Source organism: Schistocerca cancellata, chromosome 1 (genome assembly GCF_023864275.1).
Source record: "Schistocerca cancellata isolate TAMUIC-IGC-003103 chromosome 1, iqSchCanc2.1, whole genome shotgun sequence".
In the NCBI taxonomy this organism is placed as follows: Eukaryota; Metazoa; Arthropoda; class Insecta; order Orthoptera; family Acrididae; genus Schistocerca; species Schistocerca cancellata.
The window spans coordinates 480368203-480374010 of NC_064626.1; the positions used below are offsets into that span (position 1 = coordinate 480368203).

Sequence of the window (5808 nt, forward strand, 5' to 3'; positions counted from 1 at the left end):
CAGTGGCATTCGTCACCGACGATTTCTCCCAGGGTTCATCGGCAAGTACACCCCGCACTCCGGAGAAGCGGAAGCACTTCCCGTCCTTCGCCGCCTACTAGCCCGAGCTCCCACCTGCAGGCAAAGGACCCGCTCCTACTCAGGTGGCGGGCCGGTCACCCAGTCGTTCGACGGTCTGGACCCATCTAATCTGGCCCAGGCGATGTCACCACCCCCTGGGTTTGGCAGAACACGCCCCGGTTACCCATGGGCGCGGCGAAGCGCACTTGACAACTCGCGCCAAGGTCCCACGCCGACAAACGAGGTCGCCAGCATGCAGAGCACCAGCTGGTCCTGTGCCCTGCGAATTGAGGGAGGGACAGATGGTTAGTCCCTCAGACACAGCTCTCCCTGTGCCACGCACCCTTCGCTTTCGCCTTGGGTTGGGGGCGTTTAACGTCCTACCTTGACAGGAGTTTAACGTCCTTCCTTGACACGACGACAATCCTCACCGTTCCACAGCCTGGAGGTGTTATGAGAGTGATGATGCGATAAAAAAATGATGGTATGGCCCGTGTCTTATGTTGTCGAGTTTGACATCGAGACGATGAGGCACTCAAACCCGAGATACGTTCCCTGGTGGACCTCCACACGTACTGGGGATCATGGCCGACCATGTCTAACCCACCGCTTTTGATAATTCACGGGCGGCCAGTGCGGTTCAGTGAGGATTGCACCCAGTTAAGGGCTAGCCTTTTAACGTTATGCATGGATGGCCCTTCCCGTGTTATCTTCACCCCATCTAAGGGGGTTACTGAGCGCCGGAGCCACGTCAAGGAGGTGAGCTTGAGGCACTGAACCGAAAGCATTCGCCAGATCAAGCCAAGCAAAGCATACTTGGCCTCCCCTGCGCCGTGCATCATCAATCGCCGTCTGTACAATGAAGTTGTGCTCATAGCAGCCTTCAAAAGTGCGGAAACCCTTCTGTTCTGGGGAGAGCAGGTTCAAACATGCTGCCCAGAGGGTAGTACGATCCGCAACGATTGCAGCAAAGAGCTTAGAGATGGTGGAGCTCAATGCTAAAGGCCGCCAGTTCGTCACGTCCGAGACGTCCCATTTCTTGTGGATGAGGACGGTAGTAGATACTTTCCACTGCACCGGAGTCTTCCGCTCATTCCAGCAGCGCGAGAAGATCTTAGCTAGCACATGGCAGCCAGGATCCTCACGTCGCAAGTCCGAGTACTTGACTCCGTCTGCCCCAGGAGCAGTATTGCTCGCCTACTGGAGCCGCTGTTGCACCTCTGTGGCGGTGATCAGCGGCTCCGTGATCACGTTGCCATCGATTTGGCAGTACGGCGACGTCTCGCCAAGGACGCGCTGCATCGCCTTGCGCCGGTCCGCGCGGTACAGCTTCTGAATCTCAGCTGCTTCCACCGGGGCTTAACACAAGATTATGACACTTCCATCTAGGCCAGAACAATTCTCTGGGTCACACAAAGATCTTATATTCCTGAGATAATTCTTAGTTACGTCCGCACGAAGTGTGGTGCTCCGGTGCTCCATCTTCCTGCAGCCGCCGTAGAGCAACACCTTCGGGGCCGATTCTCATCCTTACCGAATGTGAACCTTTCCTACGTTCCTTTCCAAATATTACCTCAATGACTAAAAAATCTGTTCTTATCAGCTTAATATCTGATACGTCCTGCATCGCAGGACCAGAATATTAAACTCATTTTTGGCTCATGACGGAGTGCTAGGGGCTTTCTCCACCTCTGTCGCGGGTTGGCCCGGCATTACAGTACCGCCGGGATCGGCCCACCTAAAATTAATTAAAACACAGCCTCAAATGGGTTAATATTCTGCAGTGATCAGAAATTCCGCTGGTAGCAAATCTTGTCGTAGTTGTCGATGTGCCCAGTAGTTAGCTGCTTACACACCACGTATTGTTTTAATTAATTTAAGATTATCGTAAGTTTTTTTTTGCATTTAGCCGGACCGCTCTTGCAGCCGCATTACACTAGGCTGGTAATTTATGGGGGCACAGAACAGTGCCTTCAGATGCCTCGTTGGCGTCTCTTATGGTCCGGCCACAGATAATGCTATTTAAATTATTTGGAGTTATATCCTTAGCTCCTCGAGAACGTCGTCGCCGCCGCCGCACGCACGCAGAATAGGTGTGTTCACACACATATGCAGTAGGCGGTTGACGATGTAAGCATTCGGCTAGGTGCAGCTCGCGCCGGCGTAGCTCGCGCCGGCCTGGCGCTGCTGTGGGGCGGCCTCAAGGCTTCTAGACTGCCCTGGCAGCTAGCGGCGTTCAAATGGGAGTCGCAGTTTACTCTTCGACATGGAGGGTAGTACTAGGCTGTTCACGATTGCTCTCGTGAATTGTCGTTCCTTCCGGCACTTGCTTTTGCGATGATTTCGACGGTCGCCTGTTGCCATATCGGCCCGTAGCACCGTGTGTCACTCCCACATGTGGAGCGCACACGCTGCGAGCATTTAGGCCCTGCCACTTCGGTTTTTCCTTATCGCTTCTCAGCCTTTTGGCTGAGAGGCACCCCGCGGCCGGGGCCGTCCGTTGTGCTCTGCAGTGGATCGCGAATCGCGTTTCGTGGTCGTTCTCGTTCGTTCTTGTTTTTTCAGGCGTTGATATTTTTGCGGTAACTATGTCGAAACGGTCGAACAGTATTCAATGCGTATTCGGCAGAGCGGCTAGACCGCCAACGGCGTTTGAAATAAAAGAATGGCTATTTGGTGATTTGCAAGTATCGGAATATGACGTCGACACCTTCCAACTGGATTTCGTCTTATTTTCGTTATTTGTGAAATTTCTCGACCAGGAGAAATACGAAAAGTATGGCCTGGCACAGTGCACATAGTGCCATCTGGCTTTGGGATACGGACTGTGCGGGTATTTAACGTACCCCCTGAGTGTCCCAATGAAGTAATCGGCCGTGTCCTGTCGCGGTATGGCAAGGTGCTTAGCATCCCGAATGAAAAGTGGGGCAGTGCCTACCGTTTCCAGGGCAACAGCGGAGTCCGTAGTGTTCGTATGGACCTCCGCCAGCAGATACCGTCATATTTAAATATTGGGAGTACAAGGGCCCAGGTTACCTATATAGGGCAACCACAGACATGCTCCCACTGTCAATCTACGCGTGGAATGCCCGCGCAGGCGCCTTGTGCAACTGCCGCGGGTACGCACTGAAGGTGACAACCTTGTGCCTCTTCTCAGCGAGATACGAATCGACTCCGCGTCCGTCAGGAGAGGTGCAACCGGTACCCAGTGCATCAGTTAACAGAACTATGGAGATTGTCCCGGACCAGACGCCCGTAGTGGCAGTACCGCAGGCGGCGACTAGTGCGCCTGCTGTGGCAAGTGATGTCACTGTAGAACAGATGGAGGTAGTTCATCCTACCCCGCCCCTACCGGCAGTTGACGCTAAGTCCCCCGGCGTCGTCATAGGCGCAAGAAGGCGAACCAGGAACACTAGGCGGAGGATGAGGGCGTCATACGTCCCCCTCCTGAGAGCAGCAGTGAGGCTGAATCTCAGGCCTCATCAGTTACACGTTTCCGCTGACCGCTCGGACGGTATGCGGAAAACTGCTCGGCAATTAGTGGCTCTTATTAGTTCATCACGAGATCGGGGAGCGATCCCTGCAAAACGTAAAAATGAACAGGGTAGCGAACAGCCGCTGCAGCGCACTCGCACCCTCTCACTTTCCGCTGCGACTGAACCGTCTGCGCCGCCTGGTTCGGACTATCCCGCCGATGGGGGAGGACTGAACTGGGCTGACGACGAAGACGATGAAATGCGTGATTGAGTGGGCTCGTTCCCACATGAGCTGCCTGGTATTTGCCTCTAACATCCGGGGTGATGTAGCAGGGTTACAGTTTCGATTTTTCCACACCTGCTTCCATACGACCATGACTCTATCTGACGTTACTTCCTCTGTGTTGCTTTCTCATGCCTGCAATTGAGTCAGCCGGGAGCCCTCTCCCTTTTAACAGTAAATATCAACTCCATCTCCAACGCAGTAAAACTACGCTCTCTGAAGGACTTTCTCCGCCTTGGTGCATTTGATGTGGTTTTTCTCCAGGAGGTTTATGCCCCCTTTCTCTCTGACCTGGTTGGTTATGAGGCACTATATAACATCGACCCTGCCGCCAGGCGGGGCACTGCTTTTCTATACAGATCAGAGTTAACTCCATCCGATATTACAAAACTACCCAATGGTCGCGTTCTTGCATGTATCATTCGAGATTTACTTTTTATTAATGTCTATGCTCCTTCAGGAGCTAATCACAGGCATGACAGAATAATACTTTTTACATCAGATATCATCCCTTTCTTGACAGCTCGTCGTCCTATCGTATTTGGCGGAGATTTTAACTGTGTGGTAGCCGATGTTTATCAGGTCCCAACGCCTATGAGGTGTGAAGCGGTCGCTTCACTCCTTCGGGCGGCTGACCTTAATGATACGTGGCGCCACTTTCACCCCGCCTACACACAATTTACTCACATATATCCCACTGGGGCAAGCCGTATTGACCGTGTTTATGTCTCTGCTGCTTTGATTCCTGCCCTTTGTGCCGTCCAAGTCATTCCCGTAGCCTTTAGTGACCACTGTTCATACTCTTGCTCCTTGCATATCACGGGTCCAACCCCAGTTCCTCGGGGCACCCATTGGAAGATGAATACACTTCATCTCCCAACGCCCGAACTTCGCACTCTTGTCACGAAAACATGGCGGGATTGCATCACTACTGCTTCGAAGTACACTACCACTGTGGTTTGGTGGCTCCGCTGTGCGAAGCCACGGCTGCGACGTGTTATCCAGCAACATAGTCGCGAAGTCGCACACCGGAAGCGTAGCACATTAGACTTCTTTCAACAATGTCTAAATGATGCACTAACCCTTCCTGTTGACAGGTATGATCAGCTACGAATGCGCCTTAACAAAATTAAAGCGACAATCCCTCGCTTCCCTCGGGAGAAGGCCGAGGGGATGGTGGTGAGGTGCCGTTCTGCATCCCTGATTGAGGGCGAGAGGCCATCCATTTATCACCTTGCCTCCGAAAGGAATCAAGCAAAGAACATCATTCTGCGCCTTCAGACGATGGTACGCGCCTCACAGACTACCGTGAAGTCCTCAAACACCTAACAGACAATTATACACACCTCTTCCAGGATGTTGCGGTAGACGTCGCCGCCCAACGAGCACTTCTCGGTGGGGTCCCAACTTCATTGGATCGTCGAGACCGCGACTGTTTAACCGAGCCACTCACACTCGCTGACCTCACATCTGTCCTCCGTGCCTGTCTGGGACACAAATCACCTGGCCCCGACGGTCTCCCTTATGAATTCTACCAACAATTTTGGGACCCGTTAGGAGACCGCTTCTGCAAAATGTGCGAGGAGATTTTTGCTGGTTGCAAACTACCCGCCGAATTTCTAGCTGGACGTATTGCCCTTATTCCAAAGGTCACTGGTCACTGTCGAGCTAAAGACCTGCGTCCTATCACCGTTTTTAACACTGATAAGTTGGTGGCACGAAGCGTGGCTTCTCGTCTCAAACAGGTAATGAATAAGGTACTTTGCCCCACTCAATCATGTGGCGTTTCGATTCGAACCATCTTCACCGCCGCTTCTATATACCATGATGCTGTCTTACTCACCGCCGACACTCGAACCCCGGCTGCAATTCTTTCCTTACATTTCGCCGGTGCCTTTGACAGGGTCTCCCTCCCCCCTGCGGGTTCGGGGGTTAGAATAGGCCCGCGGTATTCCTGCCTGTCGTAAGAGGCGACTAAAAGGAGTCTCA

The 5808-nt window shown here is 52.9% G+C and overlaps 1 pseudogene; it reads left to right on the forward strand.

Moving 5' to 3' along the window:
- Window positions 1–1628: 1628 nt before the first annotated feature.
- On the forward strand, window positions 1629–1803 carry LOC126096361 (U2 spliceosomal RNA; annotated as a pseudogene).
- Window positions 1804–5808: the final 4005 nt, after the last annotated feature.